This window comes from Coloeus monedula (genome assembly GCF_965178545.1).
Source record: "Coloeus monedula genome assembly, chromosome: 22".
NCBI classification, from domain to species: Eukaryota; Metazoa; Chordata; class Aves; order Passeriformes; family Corvidae; genus Coloeus; species Coloeus monedula.
In genome coordinates, this window is record NC_138802.1 from 5,813,535 (window position 1) to 5,829,588 (window position 16,054).

Genomic DNA, 16,054 nt, shown 5'->3' on the forward strand with positions numbered 1-16,054 from the left:
CCTTACAGGGAACAATTTCTTCTAACGTCTAATCTAAACCTACTCTCTTTCAGTTTAAAGCCATTTTGCCCTGCTCCTTCCTGGGGTCCCTGCCCACTGCATGGTGCAGGCTCTGCCTCTGCAGTTTGATTCCTTGACCTCCCCTTGTTCAACTGTCTTCCCCTTACTCTGCTCCCCTCTGGTTTCATCCTGCCTTGGCTTCAGCCTGGCTCCGACATGACTTAATCTGTCAAACTGTTTCTAACAAACCCACCCAGACTATGGATGATCATGGATCTCTGCCTCTTCTCCCCTCCTGTGACCTACAGCAATTTAGGTTTGAAAACAATAGTTCTGGTCTAACAGACCTGATTGAATTCCCAGGAAGATTGCAGCTTTGGTTGTAAAGATAACCAAGTTTGCATGGGGAGCTCCCGCTCTGCAGAAGGTGCAATTTACTTTTGTGGTGTTTAAAACTTCTCACAGCACACTGTGAGCTGAGGGTGCTGCTTGCTCAGCCTGCTGCTCCTGTCCCACGTGGGGCCAACCTGATGAAGAGAGCAGGGAATGGCAGACACTTCTGCTGTGTGACTGAGGGTTAGCTGAGGCTGTGGCCTCCCTTCCCGAAGCACAGAGACTCAGGATACTGCCTCTAAAGCAGAGTTTTAGGATGGGAAGAGGATGGAGCACTGACTATCTCTGTTGTGGGGAGTTCCAGGGTGATGGCAGCTGCTGAAAACATTTTGAACCAACTACGATGCCATTACTGGAGCCAAGGGTGATGTCCAGTGCCCTTTCCCAGCATTAAATCTGTGGAAGGACTTGTTCGTGTACTCAGAGGTGCATTGCTGATGCAGTGATGCCAAGGTGTTTGTTCTGTTGGAGGTGGAGGTAAGTCTGGCTCCCACCTTTGCCTTGCCTGGCAGAATCACAGCCCAGCGCCCTGGTTTTGTTCCAGGTGTGTGTCATGAGTGAAGCTGGATTTTCAGTCCATTCCTTGCCTGTCCCCTGCTTCTGAGGAGGGACACCTATTTGCGTACTGATAATGGAGCCTCTGAGCTACAGCCATGTTATTCCCTGTCTTTGTGTACTGGTTTTGGCTGGGGTGGAGTTAACTGTCTTCATAGTGGCTGGTGTGGGGCTGTGTTTTGGATTTGTGCTGAACACAGGGTTCATAATACAGAGATGCTTTTGTTATTGCTGAGTGGGGCTTACACAGGGCCAAGGCCTTTTCTGTTTTTTCTAAGGCCGTGCTGGGGAAGAAGTTGGGGGTGCATGGGAGGCTGGGAGGAGGCACAGCCAGGACAGGTGACCCAAACTGACCAAAGGGATATTCTAGGCCACATGACATCATGCTCAGTATATAAAGCTAGAGGGAAGAAGGTGGGGGGGGGGGGGGGAGGGGGGGCAGGCATTTGGAGTGATGGCGCTTGTCTTTCCAAGCTGCTGTTCCATGGGATGGGGCCCTGCTCTCCTGGAGGTGTTGAATACCTGCCTGCCCATGGGAAGCAGTGAATTAATTCTGTTTTTCTTGCTTGTGTGTGTGGCTTTTGGTTTCCCTATTGAACTGTCTTTATCTCAACCCACAAGTTCTCCAGCTTTTACCCTTCCAATTCTCTCTCTGATACTGTTGGTGGGGGAGTGAGCGAGCAGCTGCGAGGGGTTTGGCTGCTGGCTGGAGTTAAACCATGACAATGTCCCAGATGCCTTTTATTACTGTCTTGGGTAGAGTTATGAACTATCATGCTGGAAAGCGTGGTGCACCCTGCAGGTCCTGCCACAGCTGGAGCTGTAGGGGAGACTCCGTGTGCTGTATGTTCATTGCCAGACCCCCTTATCTCTCTGCACCGACCCCCAAGGCACACCAAGAAAGCTGGAGGGACCTAGGCTCCTTCCTGGGTGCCTAAGCAATCTTGCAGCTTTCCATCAGTGATGTATGTATCCAAAGACCAACACTGGGTCCTGGAGTCTTGGAAAATGAGGATGAGTAAGGGGGGAACATGAAAACAAGTGACACTGGAGGAGCTACTGCTGACTCCATTGACCCATGGGCAAGTCATGGGACCAGGGTGCTGATTTGGGAAGGTCTGTGTCAATTATTCCTGGGAGAGCTCAGGGAACCAGGGCTCTAGTACGCAGCTGGGTCTGTCAGTCTTTTGACACTGTCCCATCCAAAAAGCCCCTGAATCTGCTCGCTGAACTTGCCAGCTCTGGCTCCTTGCCTGCTTTCCCTCCTGAGGGCTGGTTGGAAGGCACAGGCATGGGCAGAATGAGTCTGTCTTAATGTCACTGCAGTGACAAGGATAATTTTGGTCACTACAGGTGCTGTCAAAGCTTGAAGGACCAGACACCCCCAGCACAGCCAACACCAGAGGCTGATACCCAGCTGGCTGGCTGGCTGTATATTGGCATCTCCGGCTGAGAGGTTCTCCTCTATTTTGGTGAGGTGCTGGCACCTGAGGAACCAAGACAAAATGGAAACATTGTTTTTTCAAAGCTCTCAGAAGCCTGAGAAGTGGTTGCCTCAGGTCCCTAATTCCAAGGGAATCAGCTGTGGCAATGCTGGGTTAGTCTGCTCTGTGGCAGGGCTGGTGCCATGGTGTGCTGGGTCAGTCCCAGCTGGCCTGGAGTTTTGGGCAGACTGTTCAGTCATGGTTTTCGGAGCATCTTTCCTCTGTGTCCCTGGCTCTTTTCTTGTCCCTGAAGACCTTGTGTGGGAAAGGTGGGAATCTGATGGGTAGATGTCCTAGGAGTTCAGCTGCCTGCACAGCATTCCCAAAATAAGCTGCCACTGCTGTGGCATTTGTATAGACCATCTCCGGCCATGTTTTGTACTTACGGCTTGCTTCATCCTCCTGTCCACACTGCTGAGGATAAGACCCTCATGGCAGCCCAATCCCAGCCATTGGGCTCAGTGGAATACACTGAGGAGACACTGAACCACAGAATCAATTAGGTTGGAAAGATCTCTGAGATCATAAAGTCCAACTTATGAACACCATCATGTCAGCAGGACCATGGTACTGAGTACCTTAAACACCTCCAGGGACAGTGTCTCCACCACCCCCCTGGGCTGGTTGCCTGGGAGCAGAGCCTGACCCCCACCTGGCAACACCCTCCTGTCAGGGAGTTGAGAGAGCAAGAAGGTTCCCTCTGAGCCTCCTTTTCTCCAGGCTGAGCCCTGCCAGATCCCTCAGATGCTCCTCATAGGACATGTGCTTTAGACCCTTCACCAGCTTCGTTGCTCTTCTCTGGACCTGCTCCAGCCCCTCAATGTCCTTTCTGAATTGAGGGGCCCCTGGCTCATGTTCAGCCACTGTTGACCAGCACCCCCACTTCCTTTTCTGCTGGGCCACTTTCCAGCCTCTCTGCCCCAGCCTGTAGTGCTGCATATGGTTATTGTGGCCAAGGTGCAGGACCCAGCACTTGGTCTTGCTGAACCTCATGCCAGTGGTCTCAGCCCATCTATCTAGCCTGTCCAGGTCCCTCTGCAGGGCCTTCCTACCCTCCAGCAGATAAACACTCTGACCCAACTTGGTGTTGTCTGTGAATTTACTGAGGGTGCACTCGATCACCTCATCCAGATCATCAGTAAAGATATCAAACCGGACTAGGCCCAGCACTGATCCCTGGGGGACACCATTAGTGACTGGCCACCAACTGGATGCAGCACCATTCACCACCACTCTCTGGGCCTGGCTATCAGCCAGTTCATCTTCACCCAGTGAAGATGTACCTGTCCAAGCTGTGGGCTGCCAGCTTTTCCAGGAGTATGCCATGGGAGACTGTGTCGAAGGCTTTGCTGATGTCCAGGTAGACATCTACAGCCCTCCCCTCATTCCCTAGGTGGGTCATCTGGACATAAAAGGAGAAAAGGTTGGTTAAACAGAGCCTGCCCTTCCTAAACCCCTGTTGGCTGGGTCTGATCCCTTGGTTGTCCTGTATGTGCTGTGTGATAGCACTCAAGATGATATGCTCCATGGTCAGGCTGGCAGGCCTGTCGTTTTCCAGATCCTCTTTCCGGCTCTTCTTCCCAGCTGAGCTGCCTGGGGTAAGTGCTCAGGGAGAGCTTGGTCCTGCCAGGTATGGTGGTCTGACTCTCCCGCTGTCGAACGTGCCTCCAACCCCTGATCCATCTGCCAGCCTATACCCTGGCTGCCTCACATTTTCCTCTTCTGTGTCTTCCAGATGCATTGTGGGGCTGGAAGCTTCTGGCCACCCACAGGCACCATAGGAGGGAGCCCAAGGGCTGGCCAGGGGTGGTAAAAGGGCTGCTTTGTGTCTGCTGGTGCTGCCTTTGAACCCTCCTGGTGCTGGCAGCCCCCAGTCCTTGGGATGCTTGCATTGAGGCATAGTCTGCTGAATGCCACCGGGTGCTCCAGCATGGGGATACCTGGCCAGGATCACAGGACAGCTTAAGGTTTCACACAGACAGGAGCTTAACAGCTTGACCCTGGGCCCTCTCCATTACCCCCTTGGGGCAGTGGCTGTGATTTCACAGCATGGGTGGAAATGCGTCCTGAGCCAGGCACTGCTCCGCTGGGGTGAATCCCTGGCTGTGTGCTGCAACAGGGGCTGGACAGACCCCTGCTCACGGCAGAGAACCAAGTGTCTGTGGGCCAAAGGCTTGCGTGTGCACCGTGACCTTGGGAGACAGTGGTTGTGTCCAGATGGGCTGTCTGAACCCAGCTCTTTGGGGTGTCATGGTTACTCCACTGCTTGGTCATGAAGCTGGTTGGGGAGTATGGGCAGGATGGGCAGCAAGCCCCTGCTTGTCCAAGTATACTTGAAAGGACCCCACAGGAGAGGTTTGTCCCTGGTATATATGGGAAATGTGAGTTTGTGGACACTCCTTGGTGACATAGCTCTCATCTCTCCTCCAGTAGATGACTGCAGCATGATCCTGGCCATGTCCTGGCATGGATGCTGGGTGGGATAAGTACAGCTCCAATACAGTGAAAGGTGAGGAGGAGCTGACACACTGGGATCATAGCTTCTCTGATGCCATCTGGGATCCCCAGTACCTGCTGATCCCAGGCAAGACACAGTTCTCAGCATAACCATAACCCCATCGGCTTCTCTCCAACACTGCTCCCAACACGTATCCTCGTGTGCCAGCTCTGGTGTGTGCTGGCTGCTACCATGCGGCTGTCTCAGCACACTTGCACAAGACGGGCAGCTCTGACCTGCTGGGGATGCACGAGTGGCATCTTGACCTGACAGCAGCTGCACAGTGCCTGGTGCCAAATGGCTTCAAGCAGGGCTGGCCTGATGCCCCCTGGCATGCCAAGGGGCAGGGTCCTGTCCTCAGCTGTCAGTCTCCTGGAGAGCAGCCTGGGTCCCTTCATTGTCACATGATGTCCCTGGAGAGGAGGGGCCTGGTTTTAACCTGTTTCATCCAAAATTGTGATGTGCCTCAGAAAAGGCTATCCACCCTGCTTATGCTGCTGCATTGAGTGATTCTAACATGAGCAGGAGGCCTTGGCTGAGTCCCAAAACCCTGCTGGGGACTGTCACCAAGCCCAGGAACATCCCTAGCTCCAGAGGGGATGGGTTGATCCTTGTGCTGACCCATCGGCCTGCATCCCAGCAATGCCTAGCCAAGCAGGGCTGGGGCAAGGAGGCCCAGCAGTATTTTCCCCCCTTTCCCCAAGTTGTTATTTCAGCTGCTGGAGCCATGGAGGGGCTGATAAACACCCTGCAGGTGCCATTTGCAAGTACCTTCTCCATGAAACACTCCTGTGCCCTGGCTTGGGGTTCCCTCGCTGCCTGCCCCCCACCCCTCATGCCCCTTCCCCAGGCCCCCGGGACAGGCACTGCATACACGGACCCTTGTATGCACAGACTTGCCTTCCTCCTGACCCACCAGGTAACAGAGGCTGCTTTTCTGTTGGTGTAGGAGCCAGCGGCAGAGTTCAGCCTCAGCCGTCGTGCTCCAGCCCTCCAGGGTTGCGTCTTAACCTGGAGAAGCAGTGAGTTATTTTTGTTGCTCTTGGCAGGGACACCCCGGCCCTCCAAAATGCACAGAGGTGTGGGGCATGGGCCAGCCTGTGCTGTTTGTGTTGGACCCGCCATGCTGGGAATTCATTCAGTTCAGCTGCTAATTGCTTCTGAAGTGTGGGGATGTGTCAAACAGATGCATGATAGGGACAGCAAGTGTGGCTGGGGAGGCCTAGGTGATGTTCTGTTTCTGGTGGAGAGAGAGCAACTCCCTTCCCTGCTGCACATCATCTGTTCTAGAATGGAGAGGGAGAACTGGTGGGCAAGAGGCTTTCCCAGCCCCAAATCCCCATGCTGGTTCTTACTGCATTGGCTCACCCAGGTTTGGTCTTACGCTTGTTTGTAGGTCCCACAGTGCTCTGACTGGTGGGAATGGTGGCTGGGAAGGACAAGTGGTGGGAATTGAGGATTTTGCCCCGCAGAAAGGCTTCTCCCTTGCTCCAAGCTGTTGCTGCCTGTTCTGAGCTTCCCCTCCCCCTCCCAAAGACACGTGCTCCTGCCCATGTGCTCCGAGCTCCTTTGTTCCAAGGGCGGGCAAAACCAAATGTAACTCAGACTCTTCAGCAGTGTCTGATTGGCCGCTCACCCCGGGTCCGCCCTCAGTCCGCCCCTTTCCCCTTCTCCTAATAAAAGATGGTCGAGGGGAGGCTTCGCGCTCTCTCTCAGCGCAGCTACTTTCCTGTCTCCGGTTGTCTGTCTCATTTGAAAGCTTCTAACTGCAGGGAATTGAGCGGGCAGGGAGCTATATTTCTCCCTCTTTGCTTCTGCTGATGGTATTCGCTTTGCAGCTGATTCAGGTACCGATTTTAGAGCTACTGAAGTGCTAGATCGCCCGTGCTACCTCTCAAGGCTGCTCGAGGCTTTCTAAGGCATTGAAATACAAGCGCTAGCCGGTATAAAGCTGAAAAGATACCTTCCACACCAAGCATCAGCTGACCCCCTCCATTCCTGTCCTTCCACTGTACCTGGTCTCTACCATAGCTTCAGTTCTGGGGTGGTGGTAGAGTTCACTCACCTTGATATGAGCCCAGCTGAGGGCAAGCAGGAGTGGACAGGCCTTGAAAGCACCACACTGTGTGTTGTACAGAGTGTTTCTGGGACCTCCAGACATGCTAGCACCCAAACCCTGGGCGCTGTCTGTGGGCTGCTGAGCGTTTACCTTTGCAGGCTGGACACACCATCATTCCCCTTTGAGCAGGTCAGCTTCACCACTGTTTCCTGTAGCATCAGCTGTCCATCCTGGTGGGAGGGGATGTCCTTTCCCAGAGCTGGGTGGCATCTAAGGCAGGAGGAGGTGCTACCAGGTGCTATCCTGGCCTTGGGAAGAGGCCACCAACCGTGCCACCATCTTTCATGCAGCCATGCTCATGCTGCTGACCCAAAACATGTTGAACCCAGGGCAATGTGCAGGGAGAGGGCTCTGTGCCAGGTCAAGGACTGAAAACCCCAGACAGACTCAGGTCTTGGGTGGAGAGGGTCCCTTGGTCCTCATACCTCTGAGATTTAGCACTGACTGTTGCTTTGAGCCTCTGTGGGCTAAACCAGGATGCCTGTCCTGTGGCTTCACCCCTGCTGGATGCCTAGCCCTGCATTGCTTGCTGCTCTACTGGCCTGCATCCTGCCTGTGCCCTCTCCCACCCTTCTGTCCCTGCCCCTGCTTTCCTTCAGTAATTGTCCTTTAAAAGCCCAAACACCTATTGTCCAAATGGAGATTAAGCACCATCTGTACAAACTTTGAGGCCATTTTCAGTGACTGGAAGGAAACAGATGACTCAGAGAGGCATTGCGACACAGATTGGCTGTGACCCCGACTGAGCTGGAGGATCTCAGTGGAGCAGCCCTGTTAACCCAGGCACCTCCTGGTAGCCTTTTGAGGCCCATGGCAAAGCAGCCAGCAGCAGTTTTCAGAGGGCTGTGGGATTGCCCCTGATTTGTGAGCTGTTTCCAAACAGCCATCCCTCATGGCAGAGCTGTAGTCCATCTGGTCCCACTCCTGAGATCTGGTTTGGAGTGGTGCTGGTGAGGAGGAGATGCAATATGTGGGCTTCATGGCAGAGTGCTCAGGCCAGGAGGTCTGTGGTTAGTGTGGGACCTCCCAAGACCTCCATGCTGTGGCCCTTTTCTTCAAAATGGTGACCAAAGATTGGTGAGCGTGGCCCTGGAAGAAGGTGACAGCATCCACTGATAGATACCGGGAGGTGTCTTCTCATGGGAGCGGAAAAGATGGGCTTGAGTCACTCCTCTCCACACCACCTCACCTGCCTTGTACATGACATGCTTCTGTAGCCCCTTGGAACTGAGGACACGGTAGTAGTGTGTGCAAGGTGGAGGACCAGTCTGCTGGCTGCAGTGGCCCAGCAGTGAGTAGTACTTGGCCAAAGTAGGATATCCAGCAGGATGTTTCGCAGGCAAAAGCAAAACCCTGCTTTAGCAAACTCCACCAAAACCCCACTTTAATCCTGTGTCCTGAAGGAAGTTAGGGGAAGCAAAACAGATTAAGGTTGGGAAGACTGAGTGGATTAGATGTTTTGAAGGATTTGAGATGATTTAGCTAATCCCATGCTTACAGGAGGTAGATCTGGGTCTTGAGGAGTGCAGGCACAACTAAGCGCAAGGTACTGAACAGGGATCCCTGGGTGATGGATGTAAGAATGAGGAGTGAATTGCTCCTGATTTTTGTTTGTAGGGGAACTGTAGCTTGCAACTTTTTCTCTTTGCATACTGTATTTTTTGTTCTCCAGCTCCACCAAGGCTTGTTTCTGGCTTGCCCGGACTCTGCTGATTTGTAAGATGTGTTGCTGGAGCAGCTTTGAGCTCAGACCCAACAGTGAGGACGAGGCAGGCCTGGACTTTGGGTGATGGCAGTGGTATGGGAGGAGCATCAGGAAAATGCTCCTCATTTGGGAGTGTTTTGCTCAGCTCCTGCTCATGATGCTGTCCATGCTCACTGCATTGGGACGGCAAACTGTTGTGAGGTGCTGGGCGTGTGCATGTATCTGAATCTTGTATCCTGTGCACAGTTCAGGGCCTTCACATCCTGAGAAGTGATGGTTGGGGCAAGAAATAAGTGGGTCTCAACAAGGAGCTGTGATTAAGACAGTTTTACACCACAAGTGAGGCCTAGACAAATACAATAGGGCCAGAAGTTGGTAAACTATTAGGCAGAGCTTAAGTAAAATGATCTGAATACAGTGCTAAGGCAGGTGAGATTTCGCTTGGCTTAACACACAAAACAGAGAAGAAAAGGAGAAGAAAGAATTTCCCCTGTGAAGGTCTCAGCTGGTTCAATTTCCAGTGACAATCAAAGAGTTAAAGTGATGTGTTGCGAGTTATGAGTGTTTATCTAAAAGAAAAGTGGCAGGTGAAAAGGATAAAATAACACAGTTTGTAAAGCAATGCAATATGTTTGAATTATCCAAGGATCAGAGTAGGAATTTGGAAGGTAATATTGGATAGAAGGAAATGAGAGATGGAGACAGAAATAGGATGGGACAAAAGCAGCTTGAGGTGGTTTTCCCATTGGTTACTGCAAAGGAAATAAAAAGGGCTTGGTATCATTAGGACCATTGTGCATTTTTCTATTAGAGGGGATTTTTATTATACTTTCAGAGTTAAGATCAGGGCCTCTGCTGTATCAGGGTGCAGAACAGACCCTCCTGAGCTGGGTTGGGCTGGAAAAACATGTGCAGAGTCTGTTACTGTGCTCAGAACGCCCCTGAACGGCCCTTTTGCTCAGATGACCTGTGGAACACCCAGTGCTGTTCCTGACTGAGTGCTGCATCCTTCGCTTCCTCCTCAGTGTGCTGTAAGTGCTCAGCCCCATGGCAGAATTGGGTTTCCCCCAGATCTCCAGTGGGCTGAGCACTTCTTCAGCTGTGATGCAACAGCTGCTCTCCATCTGCCCAACCGGGTTCTTCTGCTCTTGCCTCCATAGCACTAGGAGGTTTTCTTCATGGGGAAGCATGTGGGCGAATGGGACTTAGCACCATGGGAGGATGCATGGGATTCAGCTGGGAAACTGCTCTGCTAGGAGATCTTGGGCACTTCCAAAAGGCTGCTCTTAAACTGTGGCAGAGCCATGCAGGGAGATTTCAAATAGATTTATCCCACTGCCCTCACTCTTAATTGGTTTCTACAACCTTGTCTTCACCTGCTCTCCAGGCACCATCCTCACTAGCCCAGAGATCAATGTCTCCTGGGCTGTTTGCTTGGTTCTGGGACGTTTCCAGCTCATGCTGGCTGAGAAACTCAGAGAATGCTTGGGGAAGTGGCAACATCTCCACCATTGCCTCTGCCTGGTGTCTTCTGCCTGGACAGCTCTGAAATCTGTTTGCCTCCTCAGCCACATCTTCATCCTGACTTCTGCTCCCCTAAATGGTATGTTGTTGCCTCCAGCACCTTCATCTGACAAAGCCCTTGGATGGCAGCTCTCTCACACCTTGGCGTTGGAAGATGCTTTCCCATTCCATAAATGCCTTCTCTTACCATGGTTTCTGTGCCTTTTGGCACTCACCAAGGAGACCAGGACTGTGCTCCAACCTTTGTGGAGTTTGCAGGTACAGTGATAGACACCAGCCTTCTCTAACCAAGAGAAGGTAAAGGAAAAAGTCTAAGGGCAATGTGTAATTGATGCCTTGACTTCCTGAACCTGCAGGTGCCCCAGAGTGGGGGCTCCAATGTCACCATAATCCCAGTAGCATTTCTTATCAGCCTGACATTTCCTAGATGTGTCACATTGAAAATTGAGATGACAAAGTGACTTTATTGAGAAAAAAAAGTCACAAAGGACTGATTTAATTTGCATCTAACTCAGCTCTAAGGCCCTCCCAGATGTGCTGGGTTAATTGATGGAAATTAAATGGTTGCATGTTTTTCAGCTGGCCAGGTAGCAGAGTACTCACCCTAGAGTACAGATCCCAGATGAGCTATCTACAGGGCTTCCACTGTTGCTTCTTCACTTTGGTTGTTCTGCCTTCCCCCATGATCATCTCAAAGTTCACTTTTCTTCACAGCATCCTGGGGGTCTGGTCTGTCCCACTCATCCCTTGTGGTCCCAGGCCCCTTGAGAGTGTCACTGTTCTGCAGTGGTTGTTCAGAAAAGTTGTGGCTGCCCCATCCCTGGAAATGTTCAAGGCCAGGTTGGATGGGGCTTGGAACTACCTGGTCTAGTGGAAGGTGTCCCTGCCCATGGCAGGGGGTGGAATGAGGTGAGCTTTAAGGTCCCTTCCAGCCCAAACCACACTGCGATTCTGTGATTCTGTGATGTTCATGGATTCCTTGAAAGTGGCTGCAGGCAGACCATCACTTTGTATTGGCCTCATGGAGCTTGTCTATGCAAAATCTGTTAGCCCTGGTAATTCTGAGATGCCACATGAATACCGATGTTCTGTTTCCCCCACACCCCCCCCAGAATTCCATGTTTTTTCACCCTTCAAATTAAGCTACATAGTAACCAGTGCCTTGACCCTCTGCACTGCTCTGAACGTATTCTGTATTTCTGTGGTCATTCTTGGACATCTTGTTTTACAGCCAAGTTTGAAGGCCTCTATAACCCTTCTACATTTAATTTTCTGCACAACTTCTTCCCTGGACAGTAGCTCAACAAGCAATTCTGCAGTACAACAGGACGCCTGGACTCTCTTTTTTCAGAAGCAGCCTGAAAACTCCCTTTAGAAAGTTCTAATTCTTGGGTTCAAGAGCTATTTTCTGATAAACTTCTATACGCTATCTTCCTCTCCTTCAGGAAAGTAGAGACTCTGAGCCTATAAATTTGATGCTGTCAGGTGCTGCTCTCCTGGGTGTCTTTGGTGGAAGCTGTAGATATGAGGGAAGATGCAGGAGCACTTCTGGTTCTAACATCCTTTCCTGGCCACAGCAATTTTTCTGACAGTTCCTTGACATGTGGTGGGGTTGCGCATCTCTTGTTTCTGAACCAGCAAAACAATGATGTACATGCAGGTAGTTAAAATCATCTTGCAGACCAAAGGGTGGGAGCTGGAGAAGCGATGGCTTCTCAGATTATGCTGTAGGGAAGAAGTCACAGTCCATTGAGCTCTGACTTGGTGAGCAAGCAGTAGGTGCATAGTTCTGGCAGTGCTTCATGTACCTCTATGAGGTCACCTGTGGGCACCCGGGGATGATAAGACAGGCGAGAGGTGACCAGCCATCATAGTTTCAGTTCCTATACTACAGTACAGTCACTGGTGAAGGCAGATTACCTACCTGCTGGTTGCCTGCTTTGCCACGCTGCTTGATAGTCTTCCTTTGGAAAGGGCTTGAGGTGGTGGTGAGACCTTTTCACGGACTGAGTTTGGCTACCCCCAGCTCAGGAGGCTGTGACACCTGAAGAGACAGGCCATTGCATTTTCCAACCACTTCTTATTAAGCCTTGCTGTAATAGCCTGACAACCCTCTGGGGTAAAGAATTTCTTCCTAACATCCAATCTAAATCCCTCCTCTTTTAGTTTAAAATTGTTTCCCATGGTCCCATCACTGTCTGCCCATGTAAATTACAGGACCAAAGCTGTGATAATGCAACAACTGTCCTAGACCAGAGCTGAGAGGGACAAGTAGGCTCAACAGCCACTGAGGGGTTTGGGGTGGGTTATTTTTTTGCACTGCTGAGCAAATGATTCTAATTAAGGCTTGCAATTTGTGCTTTCACATGTGGTGATGAAGAGCTGGAATGAGAGGATCCTGGTGGATCATTTAGCTGCTTTGGACCAAACATCTAGTGTTGAGGCACTGCCACAGCAATTTGGGGATCCACAGTGGTATGGAGCTCACCCAGGCAACACTCCTTGCACATGCACTTGAGGAAATACTGACGGTCAGATCTGGGATGGGAGAAGGAATGTGTTGCTGGGTCTGGAGAGATTGTAGCTCCTGAGGACTGAGCACAGGCACAAGAATGAGGCTTGCATGTGGCTGCATCTGGCTCCCTGAGTAGGAGCTTGGTGGCTTGGTGGCTGCAGAAACTTCCTGGGCATACCTGTGAGGGATGAGAAGGGCAGAGTCCGGTGCAGGTGCTGCTCAAGCACCAGGTGTTACTGTGGTCCAGCCTAAATGCTGTGATGCAAGGCCTGATCCTCAGCCCAGCTCCTGCCCCTTTCTCCCCTCCACCCGCACTGAGTGTTACAATTCAGTCCAAGGCAAGTTGCACAATTTATTTTCTTGTGCTTAAAGCAGGATTTTGGCAGTCAGGGTCGGGAGGCCTCTCTGAGGAGCGCTGGCTGGGCGCCCTCCTGCCGTCATGGTATCATGCTGCTGTCAAAGGCTCTGCTCTGCTGGGTGTCTGTCCTTCAGCATGGCCTTGTGCTGCAGCCTTGTGCTGCTGAAGGACACTCTGCTTGGCCAAGGCACTGACATCTTCAGCAAGTGCAGGTGGAAGTGATGGTCACCCCAGCGTGGGTTCTCCTGTGCCAGACTGACATGAGGCCCATCATTCCCAATTACTGTGGTGTGGCAGCTCTAAGGAGGACTGATCCTCTTTTTCACCTCCCCATGCAGTAATACACCATTCTGTCCTTGAAGTATTACTCTTTGGTGGTCCTAGACTCTTCTTTCCTGCTGTCTCCATCACCTTGCTTCCCTACAGCCAGCTGGTAAACTCATGGATAAAGGGAGAGAAGGAGATACAGGAGAATTACTGTGCTCATTGCTGAAGGAATATGCAAAGGGATTTGCTGTAATGTTCACTGATGGTATGAGGGAAGGAAAGGATGTGAGTGCTAACTTATGCTCTGTCAGCATCATTAATGTCACCCACGGTGATTTAATTGCTTTGCAAGGAGCAGTGGGTGAGGCTGAACATGCCCAGGGAGGGAGAGTGAGATAGTTGGGAGTGAGGGAAGTGTCCATGGCCAGTAAAGGGCATGAGGGTGATGTGGTTGAAACAGCTGGAGAGAAATACCAGCTCTGCCCATGTGCTTGGCTGTGCCGTGCTTGGATCTGGGATGGAGAGTTTGGAAGTGTGAAGTCCAGAGCTTGAAATAGCTGAAGCTGAAGCTACCTGACACACAGGTGGATTTTCCAGTAGAAAAGGTGAAGAAAACAGAAGAAGCAGAACATGGTGGTAAAGTTGGGAGTTTGGGGAATGGGAAAAAAATCATGGATTTACCCATCGCAGCAGGGTGGAGAGGACTTGGAGCTGAATCCTATTTTTGCCATGATGATCTCAAGTTGGCAAGTGGGACATCCAGCAAAGTTTATGAGGGCAAGAGGCTGGGTGGGGATGTCAGCCTGTGAGTTCTCAAAGGAGGGATGAGCTTACTAAGGAGAAGGTGTTGGGGGGCTGAGGATGAGGACCTAGTTCTGGGCCTGTAGGGCTGGAATGGGGCCGAGCATGTGACAGGATGCAGTGGTGGGGAAAGGCATAGTGTGATGTGGTCTGATGTATGTGGGATGCAGGGGACAGGCAGAGCAGGTGGGGGGCACTGGAAGAGGGGAACACAAACACCTTGCTCTGTCTATGGTCACAGAGAAGCCAGTGTCTCCCTTCACCTTGTTTCAGCAGAAGAATGTGGCATCTTTTTTTTTTTTTCACTGGAGAGTTCCTCACCTGAGGCTGCTGCTGGAGTGGGGAAAAGAAGTACTGGAGGAGTGGGATCCACCAGGGGAAGAGAGGAGCTGTTGGAAGTAAGGATTTTTGGGAGGCTCAGGCATCATTTTCTCCCATCCTACCATCCTCTTTCTGCAACAAGTTAAACTTAACAAAATACCCCTCAACCCCTGCCACCAGAGAGGCTGAAGGGAGAGAAGACAGTGGTTTTACCATGGGCCTATGGAAAGGTGAGCTTTGAGAGCACACAAATGGAGAGCTACAGCTAAAGAAAAGAGACAAGGCAGAGTGTACAGCTGGACCCAGCAGCAACCCCTGCTGAAGCAAGAAGCTCCAGATTGTAGGGGAGTGTGAAAAGGATGCAGCCAATACTCCCGACTTGGAGGAAGGAAAAGGGACAAGCAAAATGCACCGGCTGTGGGCAGCTTGGAGCATACCTCGGTAGCTGGCACTGCATCCCCTCCAAATCCAGCACACCGCAGGACAGGGATGGAGGTAAAAGTCAGCAGGTCCCTGACTTGGCATCTAGGGGCAGTTCTTGCCCCTTCCCAGCTCAAATGCACGTTGAGCCCACTGGCAGGATGCTTCCAGCAGCACACAAGGTAGCTGTGGCTCCTTGGCTGTGGACAGGGCAGAGGAGCACTGTTCTAAGCAGATGGATATTGATGCCCTCTTTACAGGAGGAAGTCAGAGACTTACTGAAATCTAAAATAAGTTGCCTCTTAAGCCAGTGGTGTGTCAAGTGGTTAAGGCTTGTGAAACAAGCTGTGCTTCCACTGATGGGAAAGCAGGGATGCAGCCTGTGGTCCAAACACCAGCATCTCCTGAGGAGAGACTGGAGGAGGGACAAAGAGAGCTTTAGTGTTCCCTTTGCATTATCTGGAGGCACAATGTAGGCACCTCTCTTACCAGCTAAGGACTCTTGGGAGGAGACCAGCAACCATGAGGGGTTTGCAGCACGTTATGGTTTTACACTGACCAGTGGAGATGATTACAGGACAGGAAAACCCCATGGCTTGTTCAGCACAAACTCATTATTTAATAGACAAAGTAAATATGAAAATGCATTTCTAACCCCGCCTCTGGTGTTGAAATTTACAGTTATGAGAAGAGCCAGGGTGCTGCAGAGCCAAACTATCCCTGGGTGGCACTTGCAGGGCTTAGTTTTCACTGCAGCTTGAAAAAATCCCATGTGCAGACATTAATCTCCATGCTGATTTGGATTGTCTTGTTCGGCTTTGGCCCTCATCCTAGATGGACAAGGAGTAGAAGACTTGGCCAATGGCCTGAGGTCTGTGACCTCCTCTGCATGAGCTGGGAAGAGGAATAATAGTCTCTAAGGTATTTGAGGATTTGCAGCCTTGGGGGGGCTGGAGATGGAACCAGGGGAGGCAAAGCTTAGATTGCCCCCCTGGGGATTTAATGCTGCACCCTTGGCCAACTGAGAGAGGCAAACCCTGCCCTGGTGTGCAGATCTCTCATTTGCACTGAAATGGATCAACCCACGGTGCTCTA